This window comes from Ovis aries, chromosome 22, assembly GCF_016772045.2.
Source record: "Ovis aries strain OAR_USU_Benz2616 breed Rambouillet chromosome 22, ARS-UI_Ramb_v3.0, whole genome shotgun sequence".
Taxonomy (NCBI): domain Eukaryota; kingdom Metazoa; phylum Chordata; class Mammalia; order Artiodactyla; family Bovidae; genus Ovis; species Ovis aries.
Genome location: NC_056075.1, coordinates 40463767 through 40489428, shown reverse-complemented (window position 1 = coordinate 40489428; position 25662 = coordinate 40463767). Strand labels below are relative to the sequence as shown.

The window sequence follows — 25662 nt, the reverse complement described above, 5'->3', positions numbered from 1 at the left end:
AAGAGTCTCTGGTCCTGTCCACTGAGTGGCTGTGCCCCAGTTCACAGGGGCACCTCACCTAAGAGCATGTCTCGGCTGCTCTGCTGCCAGGCTTAGCTTCACAGAACCCGACTCAGTCCATGCAGCCCTTCTGCAGGGAAAACGTTGCTTCCTCCTCTCCCTGGTGTCAAATTTGTTGCCTGCAGCAGATCTGGGCTTTGCTTCAAAGTCCATCATCTTCTGCTCCTTGGAAGAAAAGCTATGACCAACCTAGACAGCATATTAAAAAGCAAAGATGTTACTTTGCCGACAAAGGTCTGTCTAGTCAAAGCTATGGTTTTTCCAGGAGTCATGTATGGATGTGAGAGTTGGACTGTGAAGAAAGCTGAGCACTGAAGAATTGATGCTTTTGAACTGTGGTGTTGGAGAAGACTCTTGAGAGTCCCTTGGACTGCAAGCAGATCCAACCAGTCCATCCTAAAGTAGATCAGTCCTGAGTGTTCATTGGAAGGACTGAAATTGAAGCTGAAACTCCAGTACTTTGGCCACCTGATGCAAAGATCTGACTCATTGGAAAAGACCCTGATGCTGGGAAAGATTGAGGGCAGGAGGAGAAGGGGATGACAGAGGATGAGATGGTTGGATGGCATCACCGGCTCAATAGACATGAGTTTGAGTAAGCCCCAGGAGTTGGTGATGGACAGAGAAACCTGGCTTTCTGCAGTCCATGGGGTCACAAAGAATCGGACACAATTGAACAACAGCATCTCTATGCTCTCTGGTGGTGCATCTGGGGATACAGCCAAGAATGAGCCTGGCCTGGCCCTTTCACAGAGCTTCTGTTCTAGACAACAAATGACTCAACAAATGTGTAATTCCAAATGGCGATCTGTGTCTTGGAAGAAGCCGACAGCAGTCGGCAGTAGAGAAGACTGGGCCTTCAGCATGGCTTTCCTGAGGAGGTGGCATTTCAGCAGTGACCCAAAACAAGAGCAGACAGATGCTGTCTCATCCTCAAAGCTCCCCAGCTTCCAGAAGAACCTCATCTCTGCCTCTTCTGTTACCAAGAGGCTCTATTTCACTCAGAAGTGTGTCTGTGATGGAAGCGGGTTGGCAACACTTGATGTGAGACCCCTGAGCCTGGTCAGCTCAAGCCCCATGATCCTGGGCCCCCAGGGGCTTGTGTAGGTGCCCCTCAACCTCAGGACTTTAGCCCAAGACCCGGAGGACTGAAGCTTCCTTGTCTCCCTCACCCTCAAGCATCCCTGTTCTTCCTTGGCCATCTAGTCAAGGCTAGATGGCAGGGTCCCTCCAAAGAAATCCCAGCAGAGAGGAAAGAATAGGGCAGTCCACCCCCAAGGCTGGGGCCCCCAGGCAGGGAGGGGACACACAGGGTAAGCAGATCTATTCACACCTATGTCTGTACCGTCTGATTCCCAGCTCGATAGCCCAGGGCTCCCCATGCCCCTTCAGACTCGCTTCCTGGGCTGGAGTAGGAGAGCTCACTCTCTCCCCCAGAGCCCAGAGAGGGTGGCCAGCACTGCCCTCGGGCTCCCATATCGTCCTGGGTTAAGGCCCTTGTGCCCTCAGCTCCCCGCCTAGATGACAAACACAGGGCTTCCCTACCTCTGCTCCATCTCGACTCCCCTCCCCGCCCCCGGGGACCCCAAATGCAGGAACACAGGCTCCCCGCACTTGCAGTATGAATTTGGCTCTGGAAGTGGTTGCTTACCTTTTCACTGCTTTGCCCCTGACCTTGGCATTCAGGTAAGACATCTTCTTGGGAGTCAGGTAAGACGTCCTCCCACCTCTGCTCTACACTGTTGCTGGGCTGAATGCCAGGGATGCCCCATGCCGGACAGAGACCCCCAGCCCGGTCCTTCCTCCACGCTGAATGTGCTCCGAGGTGTCTGCCGGCTCTGGCGTGGGAGTCCTCCCCTTCCTCTCCCCGGAAGTCTTGGGGGCCTGCACCCCACATTTGCACCCCTCCTCCCTCCCATGGCTCCACTCACGTCTCCTCTGGCCTGTTGCTTCCACCTTCCCGAGTCCCCGAGCCAAGCTGTAAGGACAACCACGTGTCCTGACCCAGGAGATGACCTGTCCTGAGTGCTCTTTGCTCCTGGCACTTGAATGGTGACTTTGGTCTAATCTCATGGTCCTTTAAAGGACATATTTATTGCTCCCCGACATAGGTGAGACTGAGCTCAGGGCAAACACCGTGCAGCTCTTATAACTCGGGGTGGGGGGCAGGGGGATGGGGTAAGCACCATTATTTTCCCAGATTTACAGATGAGAAACCGAGGCTCTGAGAAGCTGACATACCCAAAGGCTCATGATTTGGAAGGGCAATGCTGGAACATGAACCCAGGGCTGCCTGATCCCAAGAGCGCGCATCTAACCACCACACCACACTGCCTCCCTGGGCACCACCAGCTGCAGGCTCTCCTGCAAGATCAGCAGCTCCTCAGCTGGAAGCCTGCCAGGCTTTGTCTGTGGGATTCTCTAGGCAAAAATACTGGAGTGGGTAGCCATTCCTTTCTCCAAGGGATCTTTCTGATCCAGGGGTCGAACCTGGGTTTCCTGCATTGCAGACAGATTCTTTACCATCTGAGCCACCAGGGAAGCCTCTTTATGAAGATGCTCAGTAGCAAAGTGGGAGGTTGCCGAGCACTTCCCACAAAGTAGCTCTGACCGCAGCATGGCCGGGCTCATTCCCCACCCTGGAGGGGAGAGGCCAGACGGGAAATAGCCTGTAAACTCTGCAGCTGCCACTGAAACGCTGGAGGATGGCGCCTGGAAGGAGACAGAAAGGCTCCTGGCCAGTGAAGAAGTGGCTTTGGGGCCCACAGCCAGCCTCACCAGGCCCAGAGTCTGTGATTCCAAAGCAAGGTACTGAGCAAGGATTCGGGAACTGCTCTGGTCCAGGAGGAGGAGGGAAACTGGGACACAGATCACGATCCTGCGAAAGCGAGCTGTCACGGCAGCCCTGAGTCCTCCCAGGCACCAGCCTGCAGTGGCATAGCTAAGGTGAGACGCCCCCGGGACCTGGTTCTCAACTGTGAGCTTCTCTAGCTGTGTCCTGGGGCTTCCCGAGGGCCAGCCGGTGCCTTGGCAACCAGGAACTCCAGAACTTAACCAAGAATAGTCACGGCCGGCCGTCCCAAGACCGCTGGAGGCAAATGCTCTGAATACAGTTGAAACAGCCGGGCGGGGCAGAGCCTCAAGGATCCCAGGCCAGAGACAAAGTTCGAGGCTTTGCCAGCTGTGCTTCAAACACAGCCATTTATATTCACTCAAGGAGCTTTAATGGAGAAGCACAGAGGATGACTCTGGGGTGACACAGAGGGTAAAGGGGACGGGAGATCTCTCTCTCTCTCTCATCAGACAGACACACATACACAGCCTGGATGATCACAGATACTGTGGAGAGCAATGGATACTAAGAAAGGCTTGAGTGGGCTGAGGGTAAGAAGATCTGGGGAAGAATGGTCTCTTCAAAGCCCATCCGTTCCAGCCATTCCTTCTGCCTATAGTATCCTCAACTCCCTCTGCTTGGCCAACCTCCCATTCTGCACAAAACTCTCCTCCTTCAGGAAGCCTCCCCTGATTGCCTCCCTCTCCAGGCTGGGCTGGGCATGGCTCTCACACAGCCCCTGTGCCCTTGCCATCTTGCCCCTTAGTGCACTGAGTCACAGAAGACCCTGCCTCCTCCCTTGGGTTGTGGCATAGGGGATGCTGTTGCCCCGTCTTCCTCCTCTGGGTGCCCTTTGCCCAACGTGGTCAAGAAGGCCACAAGGGTTTGGGGGAGGTTTGTTGAGCTGCATGCAGGGGTGGGGCGGGGGGAGGTAAGCAGAACCGGGGAGGAGGGGGATGGCCAGGCTTGTGGGTGGTGGCAGGCCCTGGTTTGCTTGGGGCTGCAGGCTCCTAGGGCAGCAAGGTGGCAGATGGCCCTGGAGAGGCGGCTTTCTCCCCTGCCCCAGTCCTCTCGGTCGCCAATGCTGTGGTTGTAGGAATCCCAGGGAAAGTGCCATGGCTTCTCCCACATCCATTCAAATAAAATCTGAGCCCAATGCCCCAGGCATCCTTTCTTTGCAGAATCACTGTGTCCTTTGTTTTGCCCCCTCAGGCTGAGCTGACTGCAAGAGCATCAGGTGCATCCCTGGCAGGCCCTCGTGTGAGAGGTAAGGGAATGCTGGGTACAGTTGGTTTGATGAAGTGATTGGGGCTGAGCTTCTGGCTTTAATTCTGCATTTCTTGCTCCTGAAGCATTGAGAAATAAAACATCCTCACATGTGGCATACTCGAACAGAAGCTCCTCTCTCCTTCGTTATCAGCTCCTCACCAGCATGAGAGTTTTGGGGCTGAGGCTGAGTCATCCAAGCCTGGGGGAGGCGGCAGCAACCACATAGGGATTGGGGGGGTGGTCCCTTCCACAATAGCCAGACCCTGAGTGCAAACCGCTGACCTGCCCTGCAGGAAGAGGGGATGTTGACCCAGAAGTTCTCTCCCCTCCCCAGCTGGGAAGCAGGGAGATGGTCCCCTCACAGTTGTCCCCAGAACTCCTTGAAGAAAGCCCATGCTTCATTCCGGACAACCGAGGGATAATCACAGAGGGAGGGGGGCTTGTGGCCAGCTGCCAACTGGGGAACAGAAGGTGGGGGCAAAGACAGAGAGGTCTGGAAGAGAGCAAGAGGCCAGGAGAGGGGACTGGCAGATGTCAGTTTCTTAGGTAAGTTTCTTAAGAGGAGGAGGAGCTGGAGAAACAGGTGCAGACAGCTCCGAAAATTCAGTGTGATACTCAGAAAAGACAAAGGACCGGCAAGGAGGCATCCACAGCAGGAGAGGAGGAGGGAGGAGGTCCTGTAGTTCCATGAGTGTGGCGGGCAGAATAACACCCCCCAAAAGGCTTCCCAGACAGCTCAAGTGGTAAAGAATTGGCCTACCAATGCAGGAGACCCGGGTTCAATCCCTGGGTCAGGAAGATGCCCTGGAGAATGAAATGACAACCCACTCCAGTATTATTGCCTGGAGAATCCCATGGACAGAGGAGCCTGGTGGGCTACGGTCCATGAGGTCACAAAGAGTCGGACACAACTGAGCAACTGAGCACACATGTTTACGTCCTAATCTCTGGAAACTGTGACTACATCACCTTACAGGGCGGGCAAAAGGGACTTTGCAGATGTGCTGAAATTAAGGACTTGAGATAAAGAGATTAGCCTAGATTATCCAGGTGGGTCTCGTCTAGTCATACGAATCCTTGAGCTGAATGTGACTAAAGAAGGGTTGTTGCTGCTGCAGCTGCTGCCGCTGCTAAGTCGCTTCAATCGTGTCCAACTCTGTGCGACTCCATAGACAGCAGCCCACCAGGCTCCCCCGTCCCTGGGATTCTCCAGGCAAGAACACTGGAGTGGGTTGCCATTTCCTTCTCCAATGCAGGAAAGTGAAAAGTGAAAGTGAAGTCGCTCAGTCATGTCCAACTCTTCACGACCCCATGGACTGCAGCCCACCAGGCTCCTCCGTCCATGGGATTTTCCAGGCAAGAGTACTGGAGTGGGGTGCCATTGCCTTCTCTGAAAGAAGGGTTAGAGAGATGCAAACTTTGAAGATGGATGAAAGAGCCATAAGCCATTGTGGGTAACCTCTATAAGTTGGAAAACACAAGGAATAAAGTCTTCCCTAGAGCAGATTACTGTAACACCTTGATTGTAGCCCAGGAAGACTGTTGGACTTCTAACCTACAGAACTATAAGACAAATTTGTGCTGTTTTAAACCACCATGTTCATGGTCATTGGGCTTCCCTGGTAGCTCAGAAAGTAAAGAATTGCCTGCAATGCAGGAGACCTGGGTTCTATCCCTGGATCAGGAAGATCCCCTGGAGAAGGGAATGGCTACCCACTCCAGTATTCTTGCCTGGAGAATTCCATGGACAGAGGAGCCTGATGGGCTACAGTCCATGGGGCCACAAAGAGATGGACATAACTGAGCGGCTAACATGTTGATGGTCATCAGTAACAACAGCAATAGGAATCTAATGTCATGCCAACAGACCTTCCTAAACTCCACCCTTTTCTCTCCACCCATGCTTCAACCTGGCCAGCCTGCCCCACCTCCCGCTTCCCCGGGTCCCTTCTCTCCTGCTCCATCCCTACCTTCCCCACCAAACCACCTTCCTCCCTGCCCCTTCTTAGGTCTCTTGGCATCCACACCACCTAGGCCACCTGCCTAAAGCTATTTCCCTTTCAGTCCTCCCATCTAGATGCTGGAGTTATCAACCAGAAACTCAGTTTAGATAAGGAGAATTCCCATTTAAAAACTGTTTTGAGTGTCCTGTTGCCTAAGGATGTGGATCCAGATGCCTGCATCTGGCATCCAAGGTCACCAGCAGCTTCCTCCCTGGCCTTCCTCTCCACCACTTCTCTGCCTGCCGCGTCCCAGCCACAGGCTCCCTGTCGATCCCCTGCCCTCCCCAACTCGCCAGCTCTGCCTGTGTTGCCTCCATTGCCTTGAATACTCTTCCAGTCCAAAGAGGCTCAAGCAGACCCTCTTCTTTCAAGTCCCTGCTGCTTTGGAAATAATACCCCAAATCGCTCCCCTCTAAGATTGCTCACTGCCTGACTTGGCTTTCTCAGGGGAGAGAAGACCCTCTTCTGTCTTGTCATCTGCTTACTGCCTTGTCCGTCTTGTCTTCCCTGGTCCATGCTAACTCCCGCACAGCAGGGATGGGTCTCGCTCCTCTTTACTGAATGTACACACTTTTCCTTGAGAAATGCAGGTGGAGAGGGAGCACTTGGGAGCCGGTGGAGAAAGGCAGGGAGGCGGAGACATCTGAGACCTTTGGCAAATAATCCCAGCGGCTAACTTTCTCCAGCACTTGACAGTTTTCTAATCACATACAAATCTACAAGCACATTCGAGTCTCCGGTAGAATATTTTACCGAGAATCTTTAAATCCAGCTGCTGACATTTACTAAGGACTTGGACCTTAACACAAACCCCAGGAGGTAGGGGGAAAATGCCAAAAGTTTCCCTACAGTGCAGCTAAAGGGAAGCAAAAATGAATGAGAAAGAAGTCATAAAGGAAGTTGTAGTTCTCACACGTTGCAGCTGGTGGAACTGCTACACATGAATTATCCTCTCGGCTCCTTGCCACCAGGTGGGGAGATGATCGCAATTTCCCTTCTGTTACAGATGATGAAAGTGTGGCTTAGACAGGGGGCGACCCCCTCAAGGTCACGTGGCCAGGAAACAGCAGGGCTAGGACTGGAACTGGGGGTTGATTCTACGACCTGTGTTTTTCCCACACGTCCGAGGAAAGGATGCGGCCAGCATTTTGTCGCAGCGTGATTGGTCCCACCCTGAGCCATCCGGACTTAAAGGGTTTTCTCCACCTTCCCCACATCAAGCCCACTTGCGTCCCCATTCTATGTGCTGGGCTGAGATCTATCCAGACCACCCGTCACAGGCTGAATTGTGCCCCAAGTATTGAATTCTTAATCCCAGTACTCTAGATTGTAATCATATTTCAAGGTAAGATCTTAAAGGAAGCAAATACATTAAGATGAGGTGTTTGAGAGGGGCCCATTTCCCAGGTGACTCAGTTGCAAAGAATTTGCAAAGCAGGAGATCCCGGTTTGATCCCTGGATCAAGAAGATCCCCTGGAGATGGGAATGGCAACCCAATCCAGTATTCTTACCTGGAAAATCTCATGCCAGAGGAGCCTGGAGGGCTACAGTCCATGGAGTCGTAAAGAGTCAGACACTACTGAGCACACACACACACACTGAACCAGTGAATGAGGTCCTTGTAGGAAGAGGAAATAAGGATACATGGAGAGACACCAGAAGTGTGCACAGACAGAGCAGCAAGCCAAGAGAAGCCTCAGAAGAAACCAAACTTCTTGATTTCAGACTTCCAGACTCCAGACCCATGAGATAATAAATCTCTATTATTTAAGCCACTTATACTGTTGTGAGTGTGGGTCATGAATGTGATCAAATTGCCAACATCTGTTTTATCATTGAAAAAGCAAGAGAGTTCCAGAAAAAATCTACTTCTACTTCACTGACTACATCAAAGTCTTTGACTATGTGGACCACAACAACCTGTGAAAAATTCTTCAAGAGATGGGAATGCCAGACCACCTTACCTTCCTCCTGAGAAATCTGTATGCAAGTCAGGAAGCAACAGTTAGAACTGGACATGGAACAACAGACTGGTTCCAAGTTGGGAAAGGAGTACATCAAGGCTGTATATTATCACCCTGCTTATTTAATTTATATGCAGAGTACATCATGCGAAATGCTGGGCTGGATGAAGCACAGGCTGGAATCAAGATTGCCGGAAGAAATATCAATAACTTCAGATATGCAGATGACACCACCCTTATGGCAGAAAGTGAAGAACTAAAGAGTCTCTTGATGAAAGTGAAAGAGGAAAGTGAAAAAGTTGGCTTAAAACTCAGTATTGAGAAATCTAAGATCATGGCATCTGGTCCCATCACTTCATGGCAAATAGATGAGGAAACAATGAAAACAGTGAGAGACTTTATTTTGGGGGGCTCCAAAATCACTGCAGATGGTGACTGCAGCCATGAAATTAAAAGATGCTTACTCCTTGGAAGAAAAGTTATGACCAACCTAGACAACATACTAAAAGGCAGAGACATTACTTTGCCAACAAAGGTCTGTCTAGTCAAGGCCATGGTTTTTCCAGTGGTCATGTATGGATGTGACAGTTGGACCATAACAAAAGCTGAGCACCAAAGAATTGATGCTTCTGAACTGTGGTGTTGAGGAAGACTCTTCAGAGTCCCTTGGACTGCAAGGAGATCCAACCCGTCAGTCCTAAAGCAAATCAGTCCTGAATATTCATTGGAACGACTGATGCTGAAGCTGAAGCTCCAGTGCTTTGGCCACCTGATGCAAAGAACTAACTCATTGGAAAAGACCCTGATGCTAAGAAAGATTGAAGGCAGGAGGAGAAGAGGATGACAGAGGATGAGAGGGTTGGATGGCATCACCGACCCAATGGACATGAATTTGAGTAAGTTCCAGGAGTTGGTGATGGACAGGGAAGCCTGGTGTGCTGCAGTCCATGGGGCTGCAAAGAGTCGGACACGACTGAGCGACTGAACTGAACTGAGCGCGGTCGTCTTTTGTTACGGCAGCCCTATGAAACTGATGGTTGTTGTCATTTAGTTGTTCAGTTGTGTCTGACTCTGTGACCCCATGGACTGTAGCCCGCCAGGCTCCTCTGTCTGTGGATTTTCCAGGCAAAAATACTGGAGTGAGTTGCCATTTCCTCCTCTAGGGAATCTCCCCAACCCAAGGATCAAACCTGTGTCTCCTGCATTGGCAGGTGGATACACTACCTAAAGAGTAAACTGTAAGGCCACGCACACCTTTCAGAATGACAAGAAAGAAGGAAAATGAGCAGACAATTCCAAGTGTTGGGAAGGAAGCAGGGCAACTGGAATTCTCATGCAGTCCTGGGGGGAACCACAGTGGTGCAGCCACTCTGTAAAACAGTTTGGCCGTTACTTATAAAGTTAAATATACCCACGTGACCCATCCATTCTACTCTTAGGCATTTACCCAAGTTAAGCAAAACTTACATCCACATAAAACCTTGAACATAAATGTTTATAGCAGCTTGATTCACCATTACCCCCAAATGGAAATAACCCAAATGTCTTCCACCTGGTTAAAATTCTGTACCAGTCTCTGGTACATCCATACTATTGAAGGCTATGCAATAATAAAAAGGAGGGGGTGATTGGTTCATGATGTCTTCGATGGATCTTAAATGCATGATGCTAAGTAGAAGGGGACAGCAGAGGATGAAACAGTTGGATGGCATCAGTGACTTAATGGACATGAACTTGAGAAAACTCCAGGAGATAGTGAAGGACAGGGAAGCCTGATGTGCTGCAGTCCATGGGGTCAGAAAGAGTCGCACACATCTGAGCAACTGAACAACAAGAGGAAGGAGCCAGACTTTAAAGGCTATACATAATACGAGATTCCATTCACATAAACATCCATTTATGCAACATATAATCATACTATATGATTCCATGCATTAACATTGAAGAAAAGGAAATAGGACAGACCAGTGGCTGCCAGAAGTTGGAAATGGGGAGAGGGGTTGGTTACAAAAGAGAAACCCGATAAAATATTTTAAGATGTTACACCCATTCTGTATCTTGATTATGAAAGTAGCTACATGATTCCACCATAAAGTTGCATTTAATTGTTTGTCAATTTTTTAAGTGAATGAAAAGAATGTAAGGTTGACATCAGCTCCCTTCATCTGTGTGGTGCTTAACAGTTTGCTAAGCCTTTTCTATGCACGCTCTTTTTGATCTTCTAGAATGCTGTCAGTCAGGTCACTGACTAGAACTGCTTCACTTTATAACTGTGGTTCAACGACCAATCTCAGGATTGGTAGCATGGCAATCCTAACCCAGCCCCTCTCACTCAGCCCCATTCTCTTCATCAAGGCAGACCTGGCACCCCCATCTCAGGCCCTGGGAGAGACACGGAAGACAGAGGGGGTGGGACTGTGCCTGGGATACCCTACTTCTCTCAGGGAGGGGCTTATATGAGGCTGCTGGACCCTCGGCTATGCTCAGTGGTCATAGGCTGGGTATAAAACTGCATAATCATGGTTCATCTGGGTCTTTATGGACTCAGGCAAGTATTTTCTGGAGCCAGGAGTTAAATTGTTTTGCACGGTCACAGGTCTCTGTTAGTATGCATTGTCTCTGTATTGTTTAGGATAGGAACAATAAAGTGTGTTGGTTTCAATAACAGCAATACTTACCTCATGGGATCGTTGGGGAAGTTATGTAGCAAATGTGTTTAGCACAGCCTCTACTCAGTTATTAGTTTGAAGGAGGTGGGAAATAACCAGAGCCGCAGATGAGAAAGCAATTTGAATAAGTTGCTCCCGTTGGTCAAAGACTGAGGATGTTTCAGAGATGCGGAATTTTCAGTTTTATCACTCAGACAACCTCCAGTCCCACCCTCCCCCCAGCCCCTGGTAATTAATTGCCATTCTACCTTCTGTTTCTATGAATTTCACTATTCATGGTTCCTCATGTAAGTGGAATTATTTAGCTTTGTGGATTTGAGACTTAGCATCATGTCTTCAAGCTTCTGGGTTCCCTGGTGTCTGAGTGGTTAAGAATTTGCCTGCCAGTGCAGGAGACGTGGGTTCCATCCCTGGGTCAGGAAGATCCCCTGGAGAAGGAAATAGCAACCCACTCCAGTATTCTTGGCTAGGAAATCTCAAGGACAGAGGAGCCTGGCTGGCTATCGTCCATGGGGTTGCAAAAGAGTCAGACATGACTTAAGAACTAAACAACAACACCCCTCAAACTTCATCCACATACCATCTGCCTATGTCAGAATTCTACTCCTTTTTAGGACTTAGTAATATTCCATTGTATGAATATACCACTTTCGTTTATCCCTTCATCCCTTGCTGAACACTTGGGTTGCTTCCACCTCTTGTTATGAATAATACTGTCATCAACATGGACATCCTTAAGCACCTGAAGTGTTGAACAATGTTGCAGAGTAGAATGGGGGGCCCTTAGTGGGTAGGGAGTAAAGCTTCCAGAGTGGCAAAGCTCTATCCTTCAGAACCTTTGCCAGCATCCCGCTTTGCAGCCTCTGCTGAGGATGCTAAGACGGCCCTTTGGAAGCAGCCCAGCTCCTCTCAGAGACCTCTGAACTGGAAAGAAAGAAGCCCTTAGAGGATCAAGCTGCCAGGGAGCCCGAGATTCTACACCAATCAGAGGTACCCTTGGAGTAACTAGCAAAGCTCCATCTCTTGCTCTCATACCTCTCTCCTGTTCAAAGGGAAAAAAACTGAGCCTGAATGGAAAAATGCCCAGAAAAGGGGTTAAAAATCAAGCAACTGGGTTCAAAGTTAGGACTCCCCTTTTCCCCCCACCCCACCACTTACTGATCTTTGATGCTAAATGCTGAGCTGGCTCCTCCCATGCCTTCCCACCACGGCCCTCCGAGGGATGTATTACTACCTCCACCGTGCACACCCGGAAATTAAGGTTGGGAGGGGTTAAGGGAGGTCGTTCAGGCAGGAAAGGACAGGGGGCTGGGATTCCAGGTTGGGTTTGTCAAGAGAGCCCAGAGGCCTTTCTTCTCAGCCTCCTAAGTATGAGCCGTCAACTGCTGGGTGATCAGATCTCCAAGATTAACAAGTCAACAGGCTCTCAAGCCGATATCTGAAGGTAAACAAGTCAGTATCACCTCCTGAGGAGGGTTTGCAAGTGACATTTTCCCTCTTCAGAGACAAAGGTGGAAATCTACACCTAATCCAGCCCAGGGCAGGGGCTCAGGTTTCTCTCGAGCAGAGAGCCTTTGCTGCCAGTCCCTTGGAGATCCTGGCCGGGCGCTGTTTCCAGGAGGGTCTCCCCTTCAGCAGAGAAACTAGAGCAGAAGTCACAGAAACTCCAGATAGAGAGCCTTGGCAGGGGGCGGGGGAGGGCACTCGGCTTAAGCCATGTCTGAACTATTTCCCTCTATCTCGCTCCCCAGGCATGTGGGCCCCCTGCAAGGCCCTAACTATACTGATCTTATCTCTTCCTTCGGAATTTTCCCACAGGGAGGCGAGAAAGGTCAGCAGTGTGTCCTGGGAGTCCTGGAGCAGGCTCAGTCCCTTCTGCTGTAGAGGGGCCGTGGCAGAGGCCGAAGAACCCACACACACAGGCGCTCCACAGGTCCCAGCGTCCTTCTAAGACACAGTAAGACGCTCTGAGTAGGGACCATGATGCCTGGCCTTCAAGACAGCTGAAAGTCAAATGCATTGGCAGGTTATAATAAGCTCCCATATGATGGGGTTTAAAACTGACCCAATCTGGGCATGGGGCAAAGGGTCAGAAACTCCATCAGTGAATCTCACAAACAGAACGCTGAGTAAAAGAAGGTGGGCCTGGGGAATTTCATTTATTTGACAGATGGAAAAAACAGGCAAATCTAACATGTGTGATCAAAAGCCAGGAGAGTAGCCACACTTTGGGAAGGGGGGCAGTGATTAGAAAGGGACAGGCAGGAGGGGCTTCTGTTGTTGTTCAGTTGCTAAGTTGTGTCCAACGCTTTGTGACCCAATGGACTGCAGCACTCCAGGCATCCCTATCCTTCACGGAGCTTGCTCAAACTCATGTCCATGGAGTCAGTGATACCACCCAACCATCTCATCCTCTGTCATCCCCTTCTCCTCCTGCCTTCAATCTTTCTTAGCATCAGGGTCTTTTCCAATGAGTCAGTTCTTCGCGTCAGGTGGCCAAAGTACTGGAGCTTCAGCTTCAGCATCAGTCCTTCCAATGAATATTCAGGACTAATTTGCTTTAGGATGGACTGGTTGGATCTGCTTGCAGTCCAAGGGACTCTCAAGAGTCTTCTCCAACACCACAGTTCAAAAGCATCAATTCTTGGGCGCTCAGCTTTCTTTATGGTCCAACTTTCACATCCATACATGACTACTGGAAGAACCATAAGATACTGTCTATTAAATCCTGGGGAGAAGCCAGGGTCTGCTAGGGCTACTGCTGGGGTGGTCAAGAAGGTGTCACAGGTGCCCAAGAGGGGTCAAAGTCCTGTTCCTCTTCATCAGAAGTTTTGGGGGAGAATTACTCTCATTGTGTGATTTCAGGGTTGTCCAAGCACTTGGGAAAACTTGAAGGAGGTGACTTATTCCCAGCCCCAGGTAAATGATTAAAATGAGCTAAGTGTAGAGAGTTGGGGGTTGGGGCAGGGGGCAGAGACAGTTGTGGGCTGGGACGGGTGGGCAGGCAAGAGGATGGGCAATGGGGGACCAGCAGAAGTCCCACTCCAAGGCCTCGGTGCTGAGGATGAGCCAGGTGGGTGCTGGGAGGAGTCTGGGGATGCCCGAGTGCCAACTACTGGCAGAAGGAGGAGACACACAAAGGATACTAGACTGGCAGGGCCCTCGCCCCCAGTGTCGGGCTCTGGGCTATGTACCCATCCAGACCTCAGGTCTAGTCTAGAATGGAAGCCAATGCCTTTACCTTCCCGGCTCAAGGTGATCCTGGGGAAAAGATCCAGGTCCTTAAGTTGGGACCACCTAGGCATCCCCCATTCTCCCTAGATTTTCAGGGGCCCCTGGGAACTTACAGGATGCATCTGCCTGCTCTTTCACCCAAAGCTTGGTCTTCAAAGGTGACCCCAGAACCCCAACCTCACCCACGGAAGCTGACCCACACAGTCGAGCCCAGGAAAAACCTCCCAATCCGCCACCCCCCACCCTCAAAGGCTGAGCCAGAGCTTCCCGGGCGCCTCCACAGGCACCTAGGGGGCCTCCATGGGCTGCTTTAGTATTAAGCGTTAATGATTAAATCCGGGTTCTCCATTAACCTCGCCGCCGGCCTTTGTCTCCAGCCGCCTCGGAGCCTCCTCCTTTGAAATGCCACATAAAAATGATAGATGCCCTTTCCTCCCTCGATGGGATCGACGGGTCCTGTTTCCCTTTAAAGTCTGCGTGGGCCGCACAGGGCGTGCCCCGCTTAAAGTCGTGAGCCAGCGGCTGGCCTGGGTTGCAGTTGCCATCCCATGAGATAAGTGCACGGCCCTGGGGTGCGGGGATGGGGCGAGGGGCGCAGCGGGGGCCACCGACTCCCGCTGGCCAGCCCAGTGCACTGAGGGCAGCGGAGGATTTGGAAGGACTTTTGGCGAGGATCACTGAATGGAGTTAGCGGCATCAGCGGCGAGAAGGATGTTTCGACTTGTGCACAGGGCAAAGCTTGCAAATGAGACTTGAATGAGAAGGGATGTGGGCATGGTTTGTAAATTCCAAATTCTGTCGCCTCCACTACCCAGAGCCGGTGCCTGGACCGGAAGCATCCCCCTCACCTGGGAACTTGTTAGAAATGCGGAATCTCAGGCACACTGGGTCAGAATATGCACTTTGATTAGACTTCCCAGGTGACTTACGTGCACATTAGAGTTTAAGAAGTCTGGTCTACATAACCAGTGGCTCTGGTAATAATAGTGACAATCTTGGCTGATGTGTACTGAGTGCTTATCATGATCCAGCATGGTTTCAAGCACCTGATATGACTGTCCTGTTTAACTCTTACAACCTGCCAGGTGTACCATTTTGTAGATGAAAAGGCTGAGGTCCAGGGAGATACTGGTGCCTTGCCAGATGTCACACGTGTAGGGATTAGAAGCCCAGGTGGGATCAGCTTCACATACAAGCACCTTCTAGGTTAGCTTTGGTGGTTAGGCATGCAACAGGCTGGGGACTGTCCTCTGGAATAACCAGGGGCCAACTTTCCCTGGTGGTTTGATGAGCACCCAGCTGAGATGGGCTAGTAGCAAGCACGCTTGATGGGCCTATCCTGTCGCCCACCTCCATCTGCTGGAGATAACCCGACACGTCTAGCCCCCACCCTCCAGCTTTTAGGAAGAAATACTGGCGCTGAATATAAGCAACCGCGACTGAACACATAGCCCCAGGTCCTCTGTGGCACCATGAAAGGGTTAAGTTAGGGCTCAGCCACTACATAAATCTGTGTTTATCTGCTGCAAAGTAAGCTATTTAGGTTTCTGATTTACAGTCCTTGGTTTTCATAAAAGTCAGTCATTCCCAGTAAAAGAATGTGGGTTAGATTTATAGGATCTGCGTTAGTCTTTAAAGCCCAAAGCTGGTCTATGACTCACCCTTCGTAATGTTTTTGCTCTAGTCCGGAGATACTCGTGCGCAAAGAGAAAGATTCAGATCTCTGCCCTTAAAATAAGACTTTGGGGGGGAACTAATTATAATGGCGTCAATTGTACTATGCTTGTAAATTTGCCGTCCTTGGAGCCCCCTAGAGCCTGTTTTCCAGGGTTTTTATTCCTCAATAAAAGGCGCTCTGGTTTGCAGCTTGGCATATAAGACCTCCACTGGTATGAATGAATGTTTTTTCCTACCAAAGTATTAGAAATAAACAGCCCACCAGTGGGAAGGCAGAAAAAAATTATAAGTAACGAAAATAAATCTTGGAATGTTTGCACTTGGTGACTTCAATAAAATCGGTCACTTAGTCCAACAGCTCAACTGGCTACATGGAGCCAGCCTGGTATTTTTATTTTAATTTGCGTTTGTGTTCTGCCAGTGTGAAATGGGGTCAAGGCAAGACACCATGGAAAAAGACTTTGATGTTTCCTTGAAAAATATTTTGCACTGTGACTTATGGTATTTAGTGTCCTTCTTCCCCCTTCCAAACGCTGGCCCCCAGCAAGCTGCATGTCTAACCCATGACCATCACACGTGATAAAATATAGCCATCATCAACAGTCCTCCTTTCAACTCTCCCCGCTTCCTCGATGAAGTCAGAATTCAAGGTAGAATGTCTTAACAATGCAAAGTAAATGTGCTGATCAAGATAATTGAGAATGATTAAAGGGGTCAGAGAAAACCAAACTTTTAAACTTTCTCCAAGACAAAGTCAAGGTGAGGGGCCGAAGTGCAAGGAGGGTGGGGGGAGAAGGTCCTCTGGGCTGGGCTGGCAGTCAATTCAAATAGAACTGGGTTAGGAGGGAAAGGTTTGCCAACTGGGTAAGAAGCAGAGAAGGATGGACTGAAAAGGATAGCAGAGAGCAATGAACCCAGAGTGAAACTGAGTTCTTCTTCACCAAATATGAGAAAGACTTGGTTATGTTTGCAAGAGCTTTAATTCTGTCTCAACACAGTCTGAGATTGTGCACGGGAGAGTGAAAGAGTCAGTCAGGAGAGGTTTGCTGTGGACCTACCAGGTGCAAGCTGAGCCCCACCCCCAAGCCGGGACAGACAGATGAATAGGATTGGCTCTTGACCTTTTCCCAGACACGGGCATCTTTATTAATTCATCATCACCTTCACCTCAGTGCAGGGTATGATGATAAGAAGGTCTTTGGAGGCTTTCAAAAATGAACAGAATTCGGTCTCTGCCCCCAGAGTTCAATGGCACAGAGAAGAACTATACAGACGGCTCCAATGTGCCATATATACAGGGACTAGGGCAGTAAAGCAATCAAGGAAGGCTTCGGGGAGGAGGTGGTGTTTCTGTGGCTCTTGAAGACTCAGTAGTAATTTGACATATAGAGATAAGGAACAGGGATAATCCAGAGAGAAAGAAAAATGAAAAAAAAATGTGTAGGAGGGTGTTGGTCTGTGTGGAAAGAGGCAGGAGCCTTGTGGATGCTTCATGGCACGTGAGACAAGAGGTATAGGCCCGGTATGGGCAACCTTGAACCCTTACTCAGGAATCTAGCTTGATCCTTCAAGTAATGGAGGCCTTCCCTGACCCACCAAGTCTGAGGTCTGTGGTCCTTTTGTGGCCCAAGGCACACGCAGCCCCTCTTCCTATTACAGCACTTTTTCACCTTTGCAATTTAGCTTCATGGTTATCTCCTCCATCAGGTCATGAGCCCCAAGAGTCTTGTTCACTGTTGCAATCCCAGCCACTAACACAATGCCTGACACATAATAGATAGTTAAGAAACACTGGATGCAAAATAAACGAGATAACAGTTTTCACAAAAATAAATTAAAAGCAAATAGATTAAAAGCTTGTAGCGAGGACAGACAGCTTGGAGGCAGGCTTCAGAGAATTTGGATTTGGGGTCTAGGGTAGACTGGAATCCAGAGAACCAGTAGGCAGAGATTCTGAGAATTGGCAGGCAGCTGGGGGTACGGTCTGCTAGGGGTGGGGAAATGAAACGGATAGGGGAGCCAGGATGCTGAGAAGTTTAGAAATGATAAGAGAAGCATGGCAAAGGAATGAATCAATGGATGAGCTCCATCAGAGATATACTGCACTTGAAGTATGCTGTTGACTCCAAATAGAGGGTTTGCAGCCCTCAGGTAGAAACGTAGCACAGAAACATCTGCACAGCGAGTTCCAAAAGAGACAACGCAGAGAGAAAGCCAAAACTGCAGCCTGAGAGGTTGCCTATTTTTAGGAGCTGGTACATCAGACACTAAACCTGAAATTCCCTTTTCTACAATCTCTATCTTCTCTGCCTGTTTTAGTTGAAATCACTTTGGACTCACAGTGCGTCTGCCCGTTTTCCCCCTGACCTTGTTTTGATCTTAAAGCCTCATAAATCGGAGGCCTCTCTAGGCATGCACCCCTCCTCCAGCAACTTGGGAAACAGCCTGGCTGGCAGCATCCTTGAACTTTGTATCGCATTGTGATGAACGGTCCTGGACAATGAACTGCCCTTCCCTTCCCTCGCCTTAGCTCTTCTGCTGTCCCTGGACACAAATTATCTGCTGAGAGAGCAGGTGTTTTCAGCTCACACATTGGAGCTGGCTGGGAGGATCCTTGTGTCATGAAATAAGGCATTGGCCTCATAGCCTGGGAGCAAGGAAACAGAAATGTAACTGACCAAGGTCAGAGATGACAGTGAGGGAGAAGAATGATGGCCGGGATGGAGAGATGGCCAGGAAGTGAACGTCCTAAACTGGGAGAGATTGGCCTGAATTTGAGTGTTCATGAAAGAAGAGTATTTGTGTGGATCACAAATGTGAGGATAAGGAAGGAGGGATGACCGAGGGGGCAGTGCCTGTGGAACCATGTCAGCCTGCAGCCGGGGCCTCCACCTGCACAACCAGCCAGGAAGGGCCTTTGGCGGGGTAGGGAGAGAGTGAGGGGAGTTCAGGGGTCCCACGTGACTAGAAGAAAATACAGAGCTGGACTCTGGGCCAGTGGCAGCTTCCTAACCTCTGCCAAGCTACGTCTCCAGCAATATAATCATTTCTCTGGGCAGAGTGTTCGGGGTAGTTTGGGAACACTGGAACACTCACCGCCCCCCCACCTCCTGCCACCCCTGAAGGCCAACACAAAACAGAAGGTCCTCAGCTCCCCAGTGGAGCTGTCAGAAGTGCCTATGGTGGCCTTAGGTGGTCCCCAGCACTGCTCAAAAAGCTCCTGTAATCTGTGCCTCACGCTCCCTGCTGTGGTCTCCATGCCATGCTCTGGTCAGCAGAGGCTGCTGAGAGGAACTGACCTTCATTCGCAGAGAATTTATTTGCATTTCTAGAAGCAGGCATGCTCTTACAGGAAGGATCCTCCCACGGGTAAAAACAGCAGTTGCTCTCGTAATGTGTAGGATCAGCCGAGACTTAGGGTCCAGTTGTAGAAATGGCGATACCTTGGTGGAATTGTCAGAGTCTGGGGGCTTAGTCCTGGCAGGAGTCTTACAGCACATTTAAGGTAATTTTAAAAGAAACTCTTGTACGTGTGGTATGAAACAACATTTAAGCCATTTTGATGTGTATGACTCGGTGGCATTCGGTCCATCCGCAGTGCTGTGCAGCTATCATCACTATCAAATTCTAGAATATTTTTATCGCCCCAAAGGAAACCATGTGTCCATTAAGCAGTTCTCCCCAATCTCACCTCCCCTGAGCTCCTCGCAACCACTGATCTGTTTTCTGTCTCTGTGGATTTATCTATTCTGGATATTTTATATAAATGAAACCTTACAGTATGTGGCCATCTCATTGGACTTCTTTCACTTTGTATAATTTTTCAAGGTTCATGCATACTGTAGCTTGTAGCAGGACTTCATTCCTTTTTATTGCCAAATAATATCCACTGTATGCATATATATTATTTTGTTTATCCACCTATCCATTGATGCGCATTTGAATTCTTTCCACCTTTTGGTTATTGTGAATGATGCTGCTTATGAACATTCACGTGCAAGTTTTTATTTGAGCACCTGGTTTTGTTTTTTTTTTTTGGTCTATACCTAAGAATATAATTGTTAGATTGTATAGTAATTCTGTGTTTAACTTACTAAGGAACCGCCAAAATGTTTTATGCAATGGCTACACCGTTTTACATTTCCACCAGTAGTGGAGGAGGGTGCCACTTTCTCTACATCCTCACCAATACTTGTTATTTTCACTTTTGTTTCCTTTGTTGCCATCCTAGTTTGTGTGAGGGGAATCTTATTGTGTTTTCATTTCCATCTCCCTATTGACTAAGAAGGTTAAGTATCTTCAACTGCTTGTTTGTTATTTGTATATCTTCTTTGGAGAAATGCCCGTTTAACCCCTTTGCCCATTTATAAGTTATTTATTAATTGGGTTGTTTGCCTTTATTATTGAGTTGTATGCATATACCACATGCATTCTTTATATATATATATATATATATATACACACACATACATATATATAGTGTGTGTGTATGAGAGAGAGGGAGACAGAGAAAGACTTGAAGATGCTACTGCCTTGAACATGGAGGAAGAGACCACGAGCCAAACAATGCAGGAGGCTTCTAGAAACTGGAAGCGGCCATGAAACAGATTCTCCCCTAGAGCCTGTGGAAGGAGGACAGTCCAGAGGACTTCCTCATTTTAACCTAATGAGCCCTGTTTTGCACTTACGCCCTCTAGAACTGTAAGATAATAAACCTGTTAGGATTTAAGCCATGGAATATGTGGTAATTCATTGCAGCATTGTGTGTGTGCCAAGCTGCCTCAGTCGTGTCCAACTCTTTTTGACCCCATGGACTGTAGCCCACCAGGCTCCTCTGTCCATGGGATTCTCCAGGCAAGAATACTGGAAGGGATTGCCATTTCCCTCTCCAGGGGATCTTCCCGACCCAGGGATAGAACCCGCAGCTCTTATGCCTCCTGCATCAGCAGATGGGCTCTTTACTAGCGCCCCGCCCCCCACCAGGGAAGCCCAGTTACAGTCCCAGCAGGAACCTAACACAGGAGGAGCAGGTGGAAGACCCCCCCTACCTCCCTCTGCATGGGGAAACCTGGGGTTAGATCTAAGAAGAACTTTGTGTGACCACATTTGCTGTCTCTAGGAAGACCACCTTTCAGAAATCCCAGGTTTCTCTAGATGGGGAGGTAGCATAATTGCCTTGTGATTTACTGTCCAGGATTCACTCAGAGAAGGAGAATCAGGGATTTATTGTAAGAACTGAGTGTTACCCAATACTGGAAACTGGTAGGACATTCTCTGAAAGGCTGTTGCCTCTGGCGTCAAGTCTGAGGTTGATTAGGTTTGCAGAGCAGCAGGTTCGAAAAGGCGGCTGTTGTGAAGCAGAGGAGAGCAAGGGTCAGTTGGGATCTGCCTGGGAACTGGAACCGAAAGCTATCTCCTGTGCAACCTTGATGACGTAGGTGACCTGCTGGAGAAACCGTGTCCTGTGCCATAGAAGTCATAGGCACCTGGCCCAGGACTTGGAGAACTTGAAGCAGGAGACCCAGCAGAGCTGCTGAAGCTTCTGGTACACGTGCTGCTGTGTCAACAAAGTGGGTCTGAAGCAGTGCCACAGACGTGGGCTGCCACCGTCCCCTGGACCAACCTTCAAAGCCTGAAATGGCCACTGCACCACCTGCGCTTTGCAGTAGCTGCTTCATGCTCTGCAGGTCAGTCTAGGGAACGGTGGCAGCTCACCCATACCCTGGTGTATCCATGCAATGAAATACTACTCAGGCATAAAAAAAGAATAAAGCCCTGACATACGACAATGTGGGTGAACCTTGAAAACATTGTAAATGTAAGAACCAGTTTCCTATTATATGATTCAACTGATACGAACACTTAAAATAGGCAAATGCATAGAGACAGCAAGCAGATGAGAGATTTATTAGAGCTGCTGCTGCTGCTCAGACACTTCAGTCATGTCCAACCCTTGTGAACCCATGGACAATGACCCACCAGGCTCCTCTGTCCATGGGATTTCCCAGGCAAGAATACTGGAGTGGGTTGCTGTGCCCTCCTCCAGGGGATCCTCCCAACCCAGGGATCAAACCCAGGTCTCCTGTGTCTCCTGCATTGCCGCAGAATTCTTTACCACTGAGCCTCTGGGGAAGCCCTTCTTAGGGCTAAATGGTGAAGAATAAAAGGAGAGTGACTGCTAATGGACCTAGAGTTTCTCTTTTGGTGTAATAACAATGTTCTACAATTGACTATAGTAATGATTGTGCAACTCTGTGAATGTACCAGCAACCACTGAACTGTAGGTACAAAGTATAGGATCACATTGCATGGTGTGTGTATGACACTTCAATAAGCTGTTAAAAAATCATGCCACTAGTAAAGAGTAAAGCACATGGTCCTGCTAGGGTGTATTTTTTGACTCCCAAGCCATCTCCCTCCTTAGTATTAGCAGATCCCCAACCTCACAAGGTAGAAGAATCACATGATGAATTTGTGAAACATACAGATTCCCTGGTCCCCTTCCCAGAGTCCAGTTCAGTAAAGGCAGTGAGGTTCAGGGAATCTTTGTGCTCCACAAGATCCATGTGAGTTGAGTGCAGGTGGTCTGAGAAACCGATATCCTCTGCTTGATATAGTGACAGTGCCGGCATCTTAGAGCCAAACATGCCTCCCAACAGTCAATAAGATTAGAGAAAGTGGAACTCCCAGAGGTCAGGTTTTTTAGTGGTTTTTTGTTGTTTTGTTTTCCAGAGGCTGGGTAGACGTAAAGGAGGGACGGAAAAAGGGAGGGACACGGATGCTCGTAGACCAGGAGATTGTATTGGAAGAAGATACTGAGTCAGAGGGCTTCCCAGGTGGTGCTAGTGGTAAAGAACACTCCTGCTAATGCAGCGGTACCCCTCTCCAGAACTCTTCTCTGGAAAATCCCATGGATGGAGGAGCCTGGTGGGCTGCTGTCCGTGGGGTCGCTAAGAGTCGACACGACTGAGCGACTTCACTTTTGCTTTTCACTTTCATGCACTGGAGAAGGAAATGGCAACCCACTCCAGCGTTCTTGCCTGGAGAATCCCAGGGATGGGGGAGCCTGGTGGGCTGCCGTCTCTGGGGTCGCACAGAGTCGGACACAACTGAGGCGACTCAGCAGCAGCAGCAGCAGTCGATGCAGGAGATGTAAGAGACACATATTCGATCCCTGGGTCGGGAAGATCCCATGGAGGAGGGCATGCCCACCTGCTCCAGTATTCTTGCCTGGAGAATCCCATAGACAGAGGAGCCTGGTGGGCTACAACCCATAGGGTCGCAAAGAGTCAGACACAACTGAAACAATTTAGACACACGCAAGCACTGAGTCAGAAACCCATCCGAGGGGAGGCATACCAGAGAAGAAAGGAGTGCCAACAGCATGTGGAAATTACCCCAAAGAGGTGAGAGAAAGCAAATACTCACACACTAGCCAAGTTGACCACCTGCCTGAGGCTTTTAGAAGACTGGCTTCAAATTCAAGTATAATCCTTGAGAGAAAGAGAATTTCAGTGAACTTGAGGTAACGTCAGTTCTCTGGGGCTTCTTTTTGAAGAACTAATCTGAACAAGTTTGGAAAGCACCCAGCGGTGGAGGTTAAATTTCAATCTTTTTGTGCACTTATGTCTCTGTTCTCTTTACCTCTGCCTTGAAGTGGAAATGATTGATGCCTAAGTAACTTCAACTAGTGAGTAATGTTTACTCAGACTGCAGGGGAACAAGATAGGGCTTAAAAATGAGGTGGACATTTTTCCTTTGAATGGCGCAAGTTGAGCCTTTGAAAGTCAAGTGTATTCCCCATTGCTCAGTAGAATAAAGAGCAAGGGGCCAGCAGGCGAAAGGTCTCCTGCAAATGATCAATGTACAGTAGTTAAGTGGAACTCAAATAGTCTCAGAAAGCCACCTGAGTTGAGGCCCCAGATGATAAATATTGACTCATTTGGGGGAATATCTTAGGTCTTGTGGTGAGCCCTTTTGACCCAGGAACTGGAGGGCTTTGTAAATAAGCTTCTAAATTTCTGAGGAAAGAGGCAAGTCATGTTCCCATATTCTAAACTCTCTCTAGATAACGCCCATGCCCCCTCAGAGGCGAGGGAGCCTGGCTAGGAAAGGGAACCTCCCTCGACACCAGTGATGGGGTGATTGCCGCTAGGGAGTCCAGTCTGTCCTATGCGTGGGCCGCTTCCTCCCAGTTGGTGCGTGTTGACCTGTAGAAGTCAACAGAACTCAGACCAATCCAAAACACACCCAATGATTAGGCTGCGTACACTATGATTCAGTCTGAAAACACACAAGCAACAACAGGAGGGACTTCCCTGGTGGCTCAGATGGTAAGGCGTCTGCCTACAATGCAGGAGACCTGGGTTCAATCCCTGGGTCAGGAAGATCTCCTGGAGAAGGAGATGGCAACCCACTCCAGTCTTCTTGCCTGGAAAATCCCATGGATGGAGGAACCTGGTAGGCTACAGTCAATGGGGTCGCAAAGAGTCAGACACGACTGAGCAACTTCACTTTCTTTCTTTCGTTTGCAAGGATATTCTAACAATTGACTTGGTCATCTTTGAACCTATGGATTGAAGACTGGGCAAAGGACCTACACTCTCCTGGGAAGTAAAGTTATAATTCTTTGGGCTCTGAGTGATAGGTCCAGCAGGGTGAGGAATTAGCCCTCTCTTCTCCGTCTGTGTGGTGAGTTTGGAAGAAGAGCTGGGGGGTCTCTGTTCACACTGTCTCCCACCTACCTTCCAATGGTCTCTGGATTCGGAGGGCAAGAAGGTGGCAATCTATACTGAGAGGACTAATGAGTTCATTGCCACCATTCTCATCACACCGTGACCAGCTGGTGCTCGGTCCTAATGTGAAAGGGAAGGAGGGATGGAGGAGACTCCCAGAGCTTCTAAAGGGGGCTTCAGGGTTGGTTTTCTTAGATGGAGCTGAGTGGGTGGGAAGGACTCCAGATCCATGAGTTGGCTTGTACCTCTGGCTGTTATACAGCAAGGAATCTCAGCTCCAGAACACTTCCATCTTTAACTCCTTCATATTTTAAGCATTTATATTTTTATTCCCTACTCTACTCCTGTTAAAATTTTTAATAAAGTTATCTTTGAAAAATCTTAATCGTTTCCTTCGAGTTAAGCAACAGGACGATTTTCCCCTTGCTTGAGCATATGGTGCCAGCAGAAAACAAGAGAGATAAAGTACCATATCTTTCTCTGGTATTATACTACCATGTGCAAAGATGATTTATAATGGACGGGGTCAAGTTTCAAATGATGGGCTCATTCTTCATGATCACTGATCATAAAAGTTGGGAAAAAAGCTTTATATGTTGCTGTAAAAATTTGATATTGTGTGAGTTTCTTAAGATCACACCACTTGTAGGTGGCAGAATCATGATCTCCATTTGGGAGAAAGGAAAGATGGATGTGTTCTGAGACATCTAGTAAAGATGTCTATATTTGTCAGAGTTTGTTAAACTCTGCAGTAACAAAGATCCTCAAATCTTATTGGCTTTCAGCAACAAGAGCTTCACTCTCACTCGTGTTGAGAGCTGCAAGGCAGCCGCTCTGATTCCACTCCATGTCTTTTCATCCTGGGACATGTCCTGAGAGGGGACAACCATACTTGGGATATTGTGTCCTTTTGGCAAAGGGGAAAGAACAAGAGACCAGGTCAAGCCACGTAACTACCTTTAATGCTGCTTAGATGTGGCTTCTGTCTTACCCATTCACATTCCATCGGCCACAGCAAGTCACACAGCCAAACCTGGAAGCAGGGCAGGGAAGAATCCCCTGCAGTCGGTCACATTTCAATGAATCGGGATGTGGGTTCTCCTACAGGGAAGGCAGTAGATGGGAACATTAATATCATCAACCATAGCTTCCAGAAGGCAAAGTAGTTACTTACAATCTGTAAGCCTTGGACTACTGGCAACCATTTCTTCATTTAA

General features: G+C 49.0%; 2 long non-coding RNA genes across 2 annotated transcripts; one reads left to right on the top strand and one right to left on the bottom strand.

Moving 5' to 3' along the window:
* The first annotated feature begins 2515 nt into the window (after positions 1-2515).
* Positions 2516-18941, top strand: LOC132658422 (uncharacterized). Its single transcript, XR_009598054.1, has 3 exons — positions 2516-3006; positions 4106-4160; positions 12618-18941. It is a non-coding gene; the product is annotated as an uncharacterized LOC132658422 (long non-coding RNA).
* Positions 18942-20916: 1975 nt separating this feature from the next.
* On the bottom strand, positions 20917-23272 carry LOC121817607 (uncharacterized). Its single transcript, XR_006057612.2, has 2 exons — positions 23139-23272; positions 20917-21057 (listed from the first exon to the last, which is right to left on the bottom strand). It is a non-coding gene; the product is annotated as an uncharacterized LOC121817607 (long non-coding RNA).
* Between the last annotated feature and the right edge of the window lie 2390 nt (positions 23273-25662).